Genomic DNA, 18,321 nt, shown 5'->3' with positions numbered 1-18,321 from the left:
GCCCCACCCAAGGCCATGTGGATTTTCTCCTAAATTGTCTTCTAAACAATGGATTGGACTTCTAAACAATGTCTATAGTTTTAGATGTTACATTATATTTAAGATCCATTTTGAGTTAATTTTTGTGAAGTGTGTATGTTCTGTGTCTAGATTCATTTTTTTTCATGTGGATGTCCAATTGTCTCAGCATCATTTTTTTTTTGTAGTTTTATACATTGGTTTGTTAATCAGTGGTTAGTTCTATTCCACAATAACTGTAGAATTCTGAAATGGTGGCAAGTACATAGGTAGCCAACACATAGAGCTTGTTTGGTGAATCTTTATCCTCGTTAATTTTCTGGACAACTGCACATGGATACAGTATGGAATGTTCCTCATTCCTTTGGCCCAGACAGCTTTGTTGAGCATGGTGTCATTGCACACATCTGGAGTTCCCATCTCCTTCATGGCAAATTTCTGGATCTCTTTGAATGCCTGAAGGGCACGCTTCTTGAAACCACTCCATGGATGTGCTTGTGAATGTTGATGGTGTATTCCCTGGTCAGTACTGCTTTGGTGGCAGAATGGCTTTTTTCTTGCCACCTTTCTTTGTGGGAGCCATTCTGCAGGCCCTGGTTGGAAAGCTCAGCACCATTTATTAAAGAGAGTATCTTTGTTCCATGTATTGCCTTTTGTCTTCCTTCTATTTATAAGGGTCTATTTCTGTACTCTCTATTCTGTTCCATTGATCTGTTTGTCTATTTTTTTTTTTTACCAATACCACAGTATCTTGATTATTGTAGCTTTATAGTAAATCTTACCCCCCTCTTAGTGCTATCATAAAGGGGGGAATCTGAGCTTGGTAAAGGTTAGAATGTGAAACTGATATGACTTCCCTCTTTTTATCTTTTTTCTCTTTTTTCCTGCCATATCCCTAAGTCTTCAGATTAAAGGAACTTTAGAACACTGTGGATGAGAAAATATCCTAAGGTTTCCCTACTTAAAACTCACTATTGTTGGTTTTTTAAAAATCGATTTGAGAGAAAGAGAAAGAGAGAGCACACAGTGGGGAAGGACAGAGAGAAAGAGAGAGAAACTCAGTAAACTCGGTACTGAGCGAAGAGCTTGACTTGGGGCTTGATCTTGTGACCGGAGATGGTGACTGGAGCTTAAATCAAGTCAGAACTTGACTGACTGCACCATCCAGGCACCCCTAAAACTCACTGTCTTGAGGCTACTTTCCCAAATTGGTTCTAGCCCTTGTAAATAAGTGTTTATGTGTTTGTTCATTTTGGTGGTTTTGTTTTGTTTTTTTTCTTTAACTATTAGCATCCCATCAGTGGGGAAACTTAGGTTCTAAATCCCAGTGAATGGCTGGGCCATTGCTCCTACAGTTACAACCAGCCTTTCCACAAAGTTTTAAGAGGATTATACTCTATCCAGTTTTTACTGCTTTGTATCAAATGAACATCTTAGTGATAATCTAGTTTTCCCCTGATGCTGAGAACTGATGCTATCTAGAACTTAAATGCACTCAAATAGTTTCTTGAACTACTCCTGTCTCAGCACTTAACATAAAATTTACTTTCTTATCTTTCTCTAACCTCTTTGGAAAAGATGTTTTATTATTATTGTATCTTAAGGACCTAGTAATATTGATTGATTGACTACATAAAGGCCTGTATCAGGTACTGCTGTTTCTGGTTCAAACTAGCTTAAGCAAAAAAAACAAAACAAAACAAAAACAAAACAACCCAAAACAAAGCAAAATCCTCCAGCACATTAGTTCACGTAACTGTGAAGTCCAAGACTCAAGTAATGTTCAAGAAGCTTGTCTTTTTTTTTTTTTTTAATTTTGCTCACTCTGCTGTGTTTGGTTTCATTCTCAGGCTGGCCTTTGGATGGAGGCCCTTGGTACAGCAAATGCAAATTTTAATTCTGATGGACCCAATTGAAGTCAGATAATATCAATAATCCAACTTTGCTCTTCTTTTTCAGTATTGTGTTGAATAATCTGGGTCTTTTCTCTCCTTACAAATTTTAGAATTTGTTTGTTCATACTCACAAAACAACTTGCTGGTATTTTGATTGGGATTAAATTGAATCTATAGACTAGGTTGAGAAGAACTAAATTTCTTGAGTCTTCCAGAATATGAACATGGACTCTCTCTCCATTTATTTAGTTTTTTCATTTTACTCATCATACTTTTATAGCTCTCTTCATGTAGATTTTATACATATTTTAAAAGATTTATACCTAAGTATTTCATGTTTAGGTGTCAATATAAATGGCATTGTGTTTTAAATTTCAAATATTATTTGTTTATTGCTGGTGTAAAAGGAAGTAATTGGCTTTAACCTTGTGTCCTGCAAATGTGTTATCACTTCTTAGTTCCTGCAGGGGTGATGGTGGTTGTTGTTGCTGTTTTTTTTTTTTTTTTTTTTTCAGATTTTCTGCAAAGAAAATCATGTCATTTGTGAACAAAGATAGTTTTATGTTTTTTTTCCCAATCAGTATTCCTTTTCTTTCTTTTTTCTTGTCTTGTTGCACTAGATTAAACTTTGGATATGATGTAACCTTGTACCTGATCTCAGTGGGAAAGTTTTGAGGTTTTCACCATTAAAGTAGGATGTTAGCTCTAGGATTTTATAGATATTCTTTATCAAGTTGAGTAATTCTCCTCTATTCCTAGTTTACTGAGAGTTTTTTTTTTAAGATTTTATTTATTTATTCATGAGAGACACACAGAGAGAAAGGCAGAGACACAGGCAGAGGGAGAAGCAGGCTCCATGCAGGGAGCCCGATGCAGGACTTGATCCTGGGTCTCCAGGATCACACCCTGGGCCAAAGGTGGCACTAAACCGCTGAGCCACCTGGGCTGCCCTTTACTGAGAGTTTTTATCATGAGTCAGTGCTGGATATTGTCAAATGCTTCTTCTGCATCTAAATAGATGCTCATATGATTTTTATTTTCTAGCCTGTTGATGAGATGTATTACATAGATTTTAGAACATTGAACTATATATATTTGCATACCTGGGATAAATCTTACATTTTATACATTGTTATATTCAATCAGATAATTTTTCATTGAGGATGTTTGTATCTTTGTTCATGAAAGATATTGGTCTGTAATTATCTTTTCTTGTTATGCCTTTGTCTAGTTTTGATATTAGCATAATGCTGGCCTCATAGAATGAATTATGAAGTATTCTCTGTGTTTCTATCCTCTGAAAGGGATTGCGGAAAATTGGTACAAATTTCTTCTTCTTTTTTTAAAATATTTTATTTATTTATTCATGAGCAATAGAGAGAGAGAGACAGAGCATAGGCAGAGGGAGAAGCAGGCTCCCCACATGGAGCCCGATGTGGGACTCAATCCTAGGACCCCGGGACCACAACCTGAGCCAAAGGCAGATGCTCAATCACTGAGCCACCCAGGCATCCCACTGCAAATTTCTTCTTGAAATATTTTTTAGAATTTGCCAATGAGCCCATCTGGTTCTGGTGCTTTCTGTTTTGGAATGCTATTAATTATCGATTCAATTTCTTTAATAAATATAGGCTGTCCATATTGTCTATTTCTTCTTGTATGAATTTTGGCAAATGTATCTTTCAGAAAATTATTCTATTTCATGAAGGTTATCAAATTCATGGATATTTTTTCATGGTATTCTTTTCATGGTATTCTTTTGTTATCCTTTTAATGTTTCTACGATTTGTAAAAATATCTCCTCTTTTATTTCTCATATTAGTAATTTATGTCCATTCTTTTTTTTCCTTAGTTAGCATGGCTTGAGATTTATCAATTTTGATATCTTTTCACAGAATCAGTTTTTGATTTTGTTGATTTTCTTTATTGATTTCTTATTATCAATTTCATTGATTTCCACTTCAATTCTTAATATTTCTTTTCTTCTGCTTACTTTGCTTTTCTGTTTCTAATTTCATGAGTGAAAACTTAGATTCTTAGTTTTATATTTTTCTTCTTCTATAGTAGATTAATTTAATGCTGTCCATTCCCATTTAGGCACTGCTTTTGTTGCATCCCACAAATTTAAATAAGTCCTAGTTTCTTTTTCCTTTAGTTCAAAATATTTTAAAATTTCTCTTGAGATTTCTTTTTTGATCCTTGTGTTATACTGAACACATATATTTTGGATTATCCAGTTATCTTTCTGTTACTGATTTCTAGTTCAATTCCACTCTAGCCTGAGAGATGTATGATTTCTGATCTTTAAAATTTGTTAAATGTGGTGTTGTCACACTGATTGTGCTCTGTCTTGTTCCATGTGACCTTGACAAGAATGTGTATTCTGTGGTTTCCAGATGAAGTTTTCTACAGCTGTCTATTGATTGATGGTACTGTTGAGTTTAGCTATAGTCTTACTAATTTTCTGACTGCTGATCTGTCCATTTCTGATAGAGAGGTGTAGAAGTTTTTCCCAACTATGATAGTGGGTTCATCTATTTCTTCTCGCAATTCTATTAGTTTTTGCCCCACTTAGTTTGATGGTCTATTGTTAACTGCATACATGTTATGTATTAGTATGTCCTCTTGGAGAATTGATCCTTTTATCATCACATTGTATCCTTTATCCCTAACAATTTTCCTTGTTTTGAAGTCTATTCCATCTGAATTTAATACAGCCCCTCTTGCTTTCTTTTGATTAGTGTTAGTATGACATATTTTTCTCCATTCTTTTGTTTTCTTCTATATGTGCCTTTATATTTAAAGTGGCTTTCTTGTTGAGAGCATATAGTTGGGTTGTGTTTTTTGATTGACTCTGACAATCAAATTAGTGCAATTAGACAATCAACAATAATTAGTGCATTTAGACTAGTGATTTCAAAGTAATTATGGTTATAGTTGGGTTAGTATCTATCTTATTTGTTACTATTTTCTTTTTGTTACCCTTGTTCTATATTGCTTTTTTTTGTTTCCATTCTTTTTTTGCCTTTTGCATTTTAGCATTTTATATGGTTACATTTCATCTCCTTTCTTAGTTTATCAGTTATACTTCCTTCCTTCCTTTTTTTTCAGTAGTTGCCCTACATTTATAGCTAATCCAAGTCCACTTTCAAATAATACTATACCACTTAACAGGTACTGTGAGTACCTGATAATAACAAAATAATCCTAATTCCTCCCTTGTATCATTGCTGTCATTAATTTCACTCATATAGAGGCATATATTAGCATAAGATATATCCATAAAATATTCATACAAGCATACATAATCAAATACTTTGCTGTTACTATCATTTTGAACAAACTGTTATTTGTTAGATCAATTAAGAATAAGAAAAATAAAAGTTTCTATTTTAGTTTCATATATTCCTTCTTTGATATTCTTTCTTTCTTTATGCAGATCTGAGTTTCTGACCTACATTAAGAACTTTAACATTTCTTGGAAGGCAGATTTACTGGTAATCAATATCCTCAATTTTTATTTGTCTGAGAAAATTCCTCCTTCACTTTTGAAGAATATTTTCATAGAGTACAGAATTCTAGGGTTTTTTTTTTTCTTTATCAATACTTTAAATATTTCACTCCATTCTCCTCTTGCTTGCATGGTTTCTGAAGGGAAGTCAGATGTAATTTTTATCTTTGTTCCTCTGTATATAAAATGTTTTTCTTCCTCTGGATTTTTCTGTATTTTTTTCTCTATCTTTTTGTTTTGTTTTTTGTTTTTCTTTATCTTTGATTTTATGTAGTTTAAAAATGATATGCATAGGTTATAATTTTTTGATATTAAAAAAATTTTTTTTTGTATTTATCCTGTTTGATATTCTCTTAGCTTCTTGGATCTCTGGTTTGTTGTCTGCTATTAATTTGGGAAAATGCTTAACCATTATCGTTTCAATAGTTCTTCTTTTCCTTTTTCTATCTTCTTCTGATATTCTTGTTGCATATATGTTATACCTTTTAAAGCTGTCCCACAGTCTTGATATTCTGGCTTATTTTTGTCAGTCTCTATCTGCTGCTTTTTTTTTTTTTTTTAATTCTCAAAGATTCTACTGCTATCCTCTAGATCAGAGAGTCTTTCCTTAGCTCTGTCCAGTCTATCAATAAGTTTATCAAAGGAATTCTTTATTTCTGTTACAAAGTATTTTATCTCTAGCATTTCTTTTTGATTCTTTCTTAGGATTTTGTTTCTCTGCTTACATTGTTCACCTGTTCTTACATGCTGCCTACTTTATCCATCAGGTCTTAGCATATCAATTATAGTTGTTTTAAATCCTTGATCTGATCATTCCAGCATTCTTACCATGTGTAGTTCTGATGCTTGCTTTGTCTCTTCAATTTTTAAAAAATAAACAGACATGTTGTATTACTGCTATAAATAAGCTTTGAATAACATGGTGAGATGTCAAGGAGGGGAAATGAGTTTTTACTTTTTTCTTTTTTTTTTGAAATCTTTATTTTTTTTAAAGATAGTATTTTAGAGAGAGAGAATATGCGAGTGGGAAGGGGCAGAGAGAGAGGGAGAGAGAGAATCTCAATCAGACTCCCTGCTGAGCATGGAGCCCATGACCCTGAGATTATGACCTGAGCCAAAACCAAGAGTAGGACACTTAATGGACTGAGCCACTCAGGTGACCCAAAAGGGGACATGTTTTATAGTCTATGACTAGGTCTCAATCTTTGACTGTGTCTATGCCTCTGGACTAGGAACCCCACAAGTGTTTCTCAGTCTTTTCTTCCCCTTAGTTGGGATGAGATGTCTAGAGTGTGCTGGAGTTGAATATTACCCTCCTTTCACGTGGAAGAGTAGAGCTGGCTGGAGTTGAGTATTTCTCTTTTCCTGGAACCAGTTAGGCTCTGATAACAACCCAGTAGGTTAGGTTCTGGTTAAGTAGTTTCCCCCAAAGGAAGAGTGCTCTGGCATATTTCCAAATGGTTTCTTTTCTCCTCCCCTTGCTAGAAGCACAAGAGGATTTTTCTCTGGTATTTACTATGGGAACCTGGCCAAGCTCTTGTAGTTAAGTCTCACAATATTTTGGAGACCCCCTTATCATGGAGTTCCCCTGGAGTTTTAACTCTTAGGCTTGTCCTCACTGGCTAAGCTCTTGTAGTTAAGTCTCACAATATTTTGGAGACCCCCTTATCATGGAGTTCCCCTGGAGTTTTAACTCTTAGGCTTGTCCTCACTGAGCCTCTATCAATTTTTCAATTACAGTTCTGGTTTCATACACCAGCATTTTCTTCCTTGATAGTGTCTTCTCATGAGTCTATCCTCTGGTAATCCATGACTCCTTGTATCCATTTGTCTGTCTTTCCAATCTTGCAGGCAGTGGTTTTCCCCCTCTTTTATAGATCCAAGAAGAATTGTTGATTTTTCAGTCTCTTCAACTTTGTACTTGTTAGAGTGGACTGGTGTCTTATGCATGGATAAGTGGCTTCTTATACATGGAACCAAAAACCATAAGTCTAATCTCTACCTTTTGCTTTCCTTTTTTATTTTTTTTAAAACTAATTCCCCCTAATTCTGTTTCTTGTTCTTCCTTTCTCTTTCTCTACATTTTCACTACCTCCTTTCCTCATTTTTACTGGTCTTCTTTGCTTCTCATGCTTCCCTTTTCCTTCTCTTTTTCCTCTTCACCTCACTTCTTCTAAGGTTACATTTTCCAAAGTGCTTTAAATGTAGAAAATGTATCACTAAACAAACATATACATTGGTACCAAGGTTTTAATTAGAGACTTATTTTTTAAAATAATATTTATTTATTTTTTCATGACAGACACAGAAAAAGAGGCAGAGACATAGGCAGAGAGAGAAGCAGGCTGTCTGCTGGGAGCCCAATGTGGGACTCAATCCCAGGACCCCAGGATTGCGACCTGAGCCAGAGGCAGATGCTCAACCACTGAGCAACCCAGGCGCCCATCAATTAGAGACTTTTAAAGAAGAAAATAGGTTAGAATCATGAGTTCTAGCATTGAAAGAAGTGAGGTGAGGGAGATTATTTCGCCATTTGGGTGGAGGCTCCATCCAAAGTTATTTAAGGCATTGAATTTCATTGGTATTCAATATTCTGGTCCCAAATATAGTTTTTCTTTTTTCTTTTCTTTCTCCAAGGGAATTAGGAGAGGAAAAAAGCAAATGATGAGGCAGTATATAGAAGTGATTCACTAACCATAGAATGGTTTAAAATGTGAACAAAACTGGGAGTGGGAAATGACTCATGAGAAGCAATCCAGAATAAATCTCCTATGGGAGAAAGAAAAATATTAGTTGAGAGATAGGTGGCCTTTGGCAAAGTTGTTTTAGGTCTTCAATAGGCAGAATACCTGGGAGGTTTGTTCGTGCCTGAAGTTTATCAGTAATTGTCTAATGTATTTTAAAATATAAGAATAAGGGAGCCTCGGTGGTTCTGGTGGTTGAGCATCCAACTCTTGGTTTCAGCTCGGGTTATGATCTCAACGTGGTGAGACAGAGCCCCATGTTGGGCTCCATGCTGAGCGTGGAGAATCTCTCCCTTTCCCTCCCATTCTGCCGCTCCCTCTGCTCCCACCTGCTTTCTGTCTCTCAAATAAATAAAATCTCTAAAATACAAAAATAAACTATAAACAGGCAATATTCATACAGAGCATCCTATGTACCAGGTACTTTCTTTTTTTTTTTTTTTTTTTAAGATTTTATTTATTTATTCATGAGAGACATAGAGAGAGAGAGAGGCAGAGACAGAGGCAGAGGGAGAAGCAGGCTCCATGCAGGGAGCCCACGTGGGACTCCATCCCGGGTCTCCAGGATCACGTCCTGGACTGAAGGTGGCGCTAAACCGCTGAGCCACCAGGGCTGCCCTGTACCAGATACTTTCTATGAATTATTTTATACTCACGGTAACCCCATGAGGCATAGATATTATCTGCATTTTTAAGATAAGAAATCTGGGAAGTAAAGTATCTTGTCCAAGAATACACGGCAAGGATGTGACAAAGCCAGGACTAAGTTGAGGCCATCTGGCTCTAGAGTCCAAGCCTTACTCTGTTGGGCTGCTATCACAGAATACCATAATTTGGTGGCTTAAAGAATAAACATTTATTTCTTACAGTTCTAGAGGCTGAGAAATTCAAGATCAAGTCACCACAGAGTCAGTGTTTGATGAGAGCCCACTTCCTGGTTCATAGACAGCCTGTTCTCCATGTGAGGACATAGTAGAAGGGGTAAGGGAGCTCTCTGGAGTGAGTGTCTTTTATAAGGGCACTAATCCCATTCATGAGGGCTCTGCCTCAGGACTTAATTATTCACTTTGGAGATTAGGTTTCAACGTAAATTTGGTGAGGGGACATAAACATTAAGTCTGTAACAGCTCACCAGCATGAACACTTTTTAATATTGCTTTCTATTATCAATAAATGATTAATTCTTTAGTGAAGGCATGGGAAGATAATAATCTCTTTTTTCTCTGATAGGAACGTTCTGAGAAAGGATAAGAGAGATTGAGTGACTGGAAGGGAAGAGAAAGGAAGGTGAAATATAGCAACCATTGAACAGGAGCAAAGGGTGATAATACTAAAAATAAAAATAATAATACAGTTCAAAAAAACAAATACTCTGATTTAAAAATGGGTAGAGGACCTGAATAGACATTTTTCTAAAGAAGACATACAGGTGGCCAACAGACACATGAAAAGATGCTCAACATCACTAATCATCAGGGAAATGCAAATTAAAACTACAATGATATATCACTTTATACTTGTCAGAATGGCTAAAATTAAAAATGCAAGAAAAAGGGATGCCTGGGTGGCTCACCTGTTGGCCATCTGCCCTCGGCTCAGGGTGTGGTCCTGGAGTCCTGGGATTGAGTCCCACATTGGACTCTCCTTGAGGAGCCTGCTTCTCCCTCTGCCTGTGTCTCTGCCTCTCTTTCTGTGTCTCTCATGAATAAATACACAAAGTCTTTTTAAGAAAAAGCAAAAAATAATGTGTTAGTGAGGATGTGGAGAAAAAGGAACCCTTGTGAACTATAGGTGAGATTGTAAATTGGTTCAGCCACTGTGGAAAAAAGTATGGAGATTCTTCAAGAATTTTAAAATAGGATTATTATATTATCCAGTAATTCTATTACTGGATATTTACTCGGAGAAAATGAAAACACTAATTTGAAAAGATATATGCACCCCTATATTTATTGCCATATTATCTACAATAGCTAAGATCCACCCAAGTGTCTAGTGAAGATGAATGGATAAAAAAAAGATGTTTTACACACACACACACACACACATACACACACACAGTGGACTATAACTCAGCCATAAAAAAGGACGAAATATTGCCATTTGCAACAACATGGATGGACTTGGAAGGTAAAATGCTAAGTGAAATAAATCAGGGAAAGACAAATACCAAAGGATATCACTCAGATGTGGAATTTAAGAAACAAAACATAGGAGAAGGGACGGAAAAATAGAATAAGATAAAGACAGAGAGAGAGGCAAACCATAAAAGACTCTCAAATATAGGAAACAAACTGAGGGTCACTGGAGGGGATGAGGGAGGGGTGTTCGGGTAATAGGGTGTTGGGCATTAAGGAGGGCACTGGATGCAATGAACACTGGGTGTTACATGCAACTGATGAATCACTAAAATCTACCCTTGAAACTAATACTACATTATATGTGAACTTTAACTTGAATTTAAATAAATCTTGAAAGGAAAAAACAAATAAAACAAATGAACAGACAAAATAAAAAAAAAGAGACAAAGAAACAAAGATAAAACCGGACTCTTAAATACAGAGAACAAACATGGTTGCCAGAGGGGAGGTACATACAGCGGCTGGATGAGGTAGATAAAGGAGATTAAGAGCACATTTATCTTGACAAACACTGAGAAATGTAGAGAGTTGTTGGTTTATTATAATGCACAATTGAAACTAGTATAACATAGTCATATGTTTGTTAATTATATCTGCAATAAAAAACTATAATAATAACATTTCTTCTGTGTTCTGGTTAGGGAACTCTGTTAGGTAACTTGTATATATTACTTCATTAAATCTTCAAAAATACCTTATAGGTAGATGCTTTGATTTTACCTATATATATATGAAGAAACAGTCATGGAGAAAATAAGCAACTTGCCCAACATTGCACAGCTAATACATGGCAGAGCTAGGATTTGAACCCAAGCCCAACCATGCAACCATTTTACTGGGCAGATTGGAAAAAGCCTCATAATGATAATTTGGAGGTAAGTCTATCTCCGTGTAAAGGCATCTTTTGGGGTCTCTGATATTTTACTTACAGTTTAATCATTATAGTCTAAGTAATCTGTACTCCCCCCAAGAATTGTTATTGAGAATCACAAGATCGAGCAGAGATTAGAAGATTCATATGGGGATAGCTATGTTAAAATTTTAACAGGGAGGCCTAAATTTGTAATATTTTGACAGTCTTACTGACCATTCTCCCTTCACCCTGCCTGGGGGACATGTAGTTATAAAGGAGTGAATGAGGACTGCGATGCTGAGTCAGGAGGCATGCTTAACTGGAGAGTGGACAGTATGATCCAGTATAACATAACAGAAGGACTTTTTGAAGGGAAGATATTATGGAGATACAAGAATTTCAAAGTCTTGACAGAGGAAAAGGCTAGATTTGGCAGATAGTAAACAGTATTGGAGGTGGTTATGGTATCACTGTGGCTTCTACTCAAGTCAACTCTTCCTGATTTTATTTTATTTATTTATTTTTTAAGATGTTATTTATTTATTCTTGAGGCACAGGGAGAAGCAGAGACATAGGCAGAGGGAGAAACAGGCTTCCTGAGGGGAGCCCAATACGGGACTGACTCAATCCCAGGACCCCAGGATCATGACCTGAGCCAATGGCAGATGCTCAACTACTGAGCCACCCACATGCCCCTCTTCCTAATTATAGATGGAAAGATGAAAGGATCTTGGTCTCTCAAGGACCCAGAGGACTAGAGGCCAGAGGCAGTATGTATAAAATGGATTGGAGCAGAGTCTGTGTTCAAACTTCATGGTTTAGTCTAAGGCCTATTTGTTGAAAAAGCAATACATCCTAGTGGAGACTGCAAAATTCTCTGAGTCTTTGAAGAAGCTTGAGTTCCGTGGAGTGGTTTGCTTGTGCAGTGGTTGACTACTCAGCATCCCAATTATGAATAGCCTCAGGAAAAGTTCTTCCCAGGTGGCAGCAACATTCACTTGTTTACTCAACAAACACTTGCATTATCATACTGCCAATAATGAGATGGAGAGATGGACTGAAGGAGGTTAGAGCAGAAACCAGAGGACCAAATGTCAAGTTAAAAATGCGAAGATAGAGATTTTTGTTTTTGTCAGCATTATAGATCATTTAAAGATAAAGCATTTATCCCCAATTTTCTAACTCCTGCTGTTTAACAAATTTGTGCCTTATTTTTAAGGAACTAACTTTTGACTTGACTGGTCCTCTTTATTTGTATGTTTGTTTTTATTAATTTTTTTTCTTACATGTTTTCTTCTCCCCCCGCCGCCTCTATTTTCTTTAGGCTGTTCTTTTCCTCTATTGAAATGGGAAAGGTGTGGGGGGGGGGGTGGGAGGGGAGACTGAGTGGCTCAATAGTTGAGCATCTGCCTTCAGCTCAGGTCCTGATCCCCAGGTCCTGGGATCCAGTCCCACATCAGGCTCCCTGCAGGGAGTCTGCTTCTCCAACTCTGCCTGTGTCTCTGCCTCTCTCTCTCTCTCTCTGTGTCTCTCATGAATAAATAAAATCTTTTTTTTTTTTTAATGGGAAAGTGATGCTTAGATAATTGAATTTCAGCCTTGTTTTCTTTTGTATGTTCATTTAAGGATAATCTCAGATTTAGCTGCATTCTGTGAATTTTGATAAGTAGCATTTTTACTGTTACTCATTTATTTTCTGGACTTCAAGACTGCTTTCTTCTTTGGCCTTCCATTGTTTAGAAATGTATTTATTATTTTTCAAACAGATATATATATATTTTATTATTGGTTTTAGTTTCTTTCCACTGTGGCCATCCTTTGTACATACTTTGTATACAATTTCAGTTTACAGTCCAGTGTATGGTCACTTTTTGGTCAGTATTCTGTGGGCATTCAAAAAGAATGTGTATTTTACAACTGTTGAATGCAGTGTCTGTTGTTACATGACAGTAGTTTATATTTGTTAACCATGTTGATAAAATCTTCTATACCTTTCTTAAACTTCGGATTGCCTATTCTATTAGTTTCTGAGAGAAGAATGTTATTATATCCTACTATGGTTATAGATCTATTTATTTTTCTCAATTCTGTTTATGTTTTTCACATTTAGAATTAATGTATCTTCCTGGTGGATTGAGCCTTTTATGAAGTGTTCTCTGGAGTCCCAGTAGTGTTTTTTGCCATAAAATCTTTTTGGTTTGATATTAATAGGGCCATATCAGCTTTATTTTGGTCAATATTTGCAGCACATATCTTATATCTTTTTACCTTCAATCTTTCTATATCCTTATATTTGTTTCTCTGTAGGCAGGACATGGTTGTTGTTTTTTTTAAATTTCACTTTGATAATCTGTCTTTTTTGGGGGACACTTAAGCCATTTACATTCAGTACAATTACTGATATATTTGGCTTTAAATTTCTATGTAATTTCTAATCATCCCAACTCATCTATTTTTTATCTCTTATTTTTCCTTCATTGGATTGATTCCATATTTTTTCTATTTTTCTAATTTCTCTCTCTGTGTTATCTAGTAGTCATATGTTCTTTTACTATTCTTTTAATGATTAAGCCAGAGATTAAGGCATGCATCCCTAAATTATCAAAGTAACTTAAATTAGTACTCTTTTCTTTTTTCTGGATTATATGAGAAGCTTAGTTTAGCATACTTTAACTCCATTTATCTTCGAAGCCTCATGGTTTTTATGCTATTGTTGCCATCTGTTTTGATTCTTAGTAAATATTAAAGTTCATAAAACATTATTATTTTTGTTTAAATAGCCAATATTTATTTAGAATTAGAAACTGCTTTTGATTTTTTTCTTCAGTCTCTGAAATTCTAAGACTTTTCTTTTTGCTTTTGATTTTTTCTTCACTCTCTGAAATTCTAAGACTATATACCTCCCGGCTTCAATACTTCTTAGAATTTTCTTCAGTGTGAATTTGAAATAAAAATAATTTATTTCTCCTTAGTTTTTGGATATTGTTTTCTCTCAGTGGCAAATTCTGAGTTGAAGTTATTTTCCTTAAACTATTCCATGGCTCTGGCTTCCAACATTTCTATTCATCTTTCCCAAATCTCTATTTCCTTGCCTTCTTGGTTCTCTAGTTATACCTGTGTTATATTTTTCTTCAATGATTTTGTTTTTTTTTTTTTTAGAGAGAGAGAGAGAGCAGCGAGAGGGGCAAAGGGAGAGGGAGAGAAAGAATCTCAAACAGACTCCCCACCGAGCATGGAGCAGGACCCTGAGATCTTGATCTGAGCTGAAATGAAGAGTTCATCACTTAACTCATTAAGCCACCCAGGTGCCTCTCTCCAATGTCTTTTATGCTTTTAACATATTTTCTCCATTTTTCATACTTTTGTCTTTCTTTGAATCTTTTCCTCTGACTCATCTTCAAGTTCATTAATGACCTCTTTACCTTATTTAATCCACTTATAAACCCGTTACATAAAGTTCCTAATTTTGGTTATTTGCATTTTTCTTTTCTAAAGTGTGCTTTATTTGTTCTCTGTCAAAATCATTTTATTTCCTTTACAGTATCAAGCATAGTTATTTTAAAGTTACTGTTGACATCCCCGTGGCTCTCTTTTTATTTTCTTGTGTTTTTTCTTGTTTTTTTTTTTCTTCTTCTTGGTTTTGATCAGATTGTTATTTTATCTTCTCTTATTACTCTTTTTCAAAGATTTTTATTTATTTGTGTGTTTGTTTATTTAGTGTGTGAGTTGGAGGAGGGGGAGGGGAAGAGGGAGAGCGAGAATCCCAATAGGACTCAGCACTGAACATGGAGCCAGAGGCAGGGCTCAATATTACAACTCCAAGATCATTACCTGAGCCAAAATCAAGTCAAAGGCTTCACTGATTGAGCCACCCAATAGCCCCTTCTCTTATTCCTCTTGAATTTGGATTGCATGTCTGACATTGCATATGGAACATTATAGAGATAATTTCAGCCCTAAGAGTTAGTGTCTTTCTACAGAGAGATTTTACATTGGCCTATAAGATGTAGGGGCACTCTTCAATGGCTTTATTTCAAGAAATTAAGATAATTTGAAGCTTGACTCCAAAAGACCTATTTTCCCTTCAGCTATCACTGACATTTTCCAGTATTTTGAAAACATGCCTTAATTCTTACCCTACCACCCTACCACCAAAGAATGCGCTAATATCTCTTGATTTTCTTTTGTGTTGGTAGGGCAGGTACTTTGGTCCTTTGTTACACATCCTCTTTGCCCCATTTAATATTAGCCCTTGCTACCATGTTTCATTTGTTTGTGTAGGCTCAGATTCAGCTCATGTTGATAGCATTTACTATACTTAGTATTTCTACTTTCTTCTTCGGGGACTTCTCCGAAGCTATAGGAACCTTGAGTGGTGCTTCTTGGAAGTGTGGGGTTATTAACACTCTCAGGGTGGCTCTCTATCAAAAGAGTCTGCAGGTAAATGCTGCAGACTCCTGTTTCTTGAGTGGACAGTTATGTGAGTGCTCTGTACAGAGGTAAATGGTTCTAGTGGAGTGAGGGGAGGGGATTGAGCTCCTATCAACTAGAAAGTAAACTTGATTATAAAACTTTATCTTGGGTTTTTTCCTCCCTGAATTCATCCCCTCCTCCCTCATTCCTGCTTCCAGAAGATGTTTTCCATATAAACTACATCAATCAGAGTCCTTGTCTGATGCTCTATTTTAGAAAACTCAGAGTAAGACAGGTAAATAGTTCTTTTTAATGAGTTTATGTATGGACTAGACTATATTCATTTAACAGGTATTCACTGAGGCCCACAGTATTCCAAGCACCACTCAAAGTTCTGCTAGAGATAAAGAATGAAAGACACAGACAAAGGAGCTCCCTTCGCCAAGCTTATATTGTGGTGCAAATCACAATCAAGTCCTCAAGTTTTTCTGTAGAGAGTGTATCTGGATTACGTGTGAAAAGGAGCAAAATTGGAGAAGAGGGAGAGAAAGATTCAGAATCTGAGATGGAGGAGCTGGTATTGGTTCCTTAAACCAAGAGAAGCAGGAAGCCACTAGATTCCTGGAGGGAGAGAAACATATTTACAATTTGTTAAAAGTTGAAGATGGGAAGGAGCCAGACCCAGCTCTGCCTCTGTCATGATTTTTCAGAAAGACTAAACTTAGTTAATAAATAGATGCTTAATAGTTATTGATCTGTGCACAAATTGAATTCCAAATTCTATTGCTTACTTTTTAAAAAATATATGTGTTTATTTATTTATTTGAGAGAGAGCATGAGCAAGGAGGAGAGGCAGAGGGGGAAGCAGACTCCCCGCTGAGCAGGGAGCCTGATGCAGGGTTCAATCCCAGGACCACAACCTGAGCCAAAGGCAGCCACTTAACCTACTGAGTCATCCAGGTGCTCCTCCATTGCTTACTGTGACATGTAAGTTAACTTCTCTGCACTTATTTCCACATCTATAAATAAGGTTAATAGCAATACTGACTGTTGTGCAGTGTAAATAAAGGATTATAAGTGAAAAGCACATTTTAAATTATAAAGCAGATCTGAACATCAGTTGTAGGGTCTGAAGTATAAAAGAATACATCTATTAAAGTCAGGTTAGCAAATGTGTGTGCCAGCATAGTTCAAGGTTCATATGGAAGGTTCCATGACTACTGAATCAGTCATATTTTTCTTTCCCCACCTCCAATTATTATACAGTTGGGTCTAAGCACCTCAAAGGTCAAGCTACTTATTAATTTTGACATCTGATAGAGGCATTGTCAGTTTGCTATGGCTTATAGTTCATGCCTAATTTAAATGGTGCAGAGTTTTCCTTTGAAAATGACATTATAAGTGTGAACACAAGGAAAGCAAGAACACTGCGCTTTTAAGAATAACCACATAATGGTATTCTTTTCATTTGTGGACCAAGGTGGAAAAGCCTGAGCTTCACTGATGTTAAACAGCATGGCTCTATCACTCTGCATATTTTCTTTCTTTTCCCCTGCATGCTTGAAAATGCCAAATTAAAAAAGAAAACAGCATCCATGCGCTCCATTGTCCTCAGAACTATTAGGCAGCGAATGAGTATTTCATAGACTTAACGTGACAATGAATTACAACGTCCAAAACAGGTTGTGTGTGTGTGGCTTAGCAAAACAAAATTAAGAGTCATTCTAGGAAAGGACATTGCCACAGCTTTGGCATAATTAGGAATCATCATAATCAAATACAGGAAATTGGCACATCTGCTTTTCAGGCTGCTGATCCAACTGTGAGGCTGCCTGTGCTCACTGGCACAAGCAGTTCGGATGCATCTCGATGTGTTCTGCAAAGCTGTCTTTGCATAAATATTTACATAATTTTCTCCAAACACCACTATAAGCAGTTGTTTTTTATCACTTTTTCTCCCTTGGGTTATTATTTCTTCCCATCCCTACTCATGGTGAAGGAGCGATCACTTGTTATTCTAGAGATTTCTCTTCCTTTAAGAGAAGTTGAGAGGAAAATCGTGGAACCTGAGAGTTTTATAAAATGACACTGAGATGGGAGCAGTACGTTTAAAATGGTACATTTTTCTAAATATGCAAAAAGAAAAACTAAACACAACCCAGCTGTGGGGAGTGCAAAGGAGAGGGACAAGAGAGAAGTTGGAGAGGACCTACTCAAGGTTTGAGACTGGTGAAGAATACAGGGTCAGGTTAAGTGAAGTGTGACCTTGAACAAGTGATCTACCTCTCCATCCCCCCACTTGTTCTGTTATTAAGGGTTTAAAAAGCCTTGCACAGAAGCACTGGTTGAGGAGTTCTTTCACCTTCTGTCACTTAGTTCTAAGATTTTCCTCTTTTTTTAAAATGGTCCAGAGGATCTCTTTTGTCTTTCTAGTTTTGATGTTTAGTCTTACATTTTTGAAACTACACATATTTTTAAATGATACATATTTTATGCTTTAAAAAAATCCAACTTTAAAAAACTACCATCTTTTCTATTTTTGAAGCATTGTTTTGCTTACTAGCATACACAAGCATTCTAGTTTTATTATTGTTTTATTAATAACATCTAAACTGCAACAGATCAAATAGTTGATAATGTTCTAAATCTTTGTATGTACTCTCCAATGTAGAAGGCCTATTTGTTTGGTTAATATGAACCTTTTGTCTTTGATGCAGACTTTTGCTGACATATCCTAGAGAGCATG

At 36.1% G+C, this 18,321-nt stretch overlaps 1 pseudogene; it reads right to left on the bottom strand.

Annotated features, from left to right (window-relative positions):
• Window positions 1-223: 223 nt before the first annotated feature.
• Window positions 224-601, bottom strand: LOC125754174 (60S ribosomal protein L31-like; annotated as a pseudogene).
• Between the last annotated feature and the right edge of the window lie 17,720 nt (window positions 602-18,321).

Source organism: Canis lupus, chromosome 32 (assembly GCF_003254725.2).
Source record: "Canis lupus dingo isolate Sandy chromosome 32, ASM325472v2, whole genome shotgun sequence".
NCBI classification, from domain to species: Eukaryota; Metazoa; Chordata; class Mammalia; order Carnivora; family Canidae; genus Canis; species Canis lupus.
The sequence above is the reverse complement of the archived record's forward strand: the minus strand, read 5'-3'. Positions and strand labels throughout refer to the sequence as shown.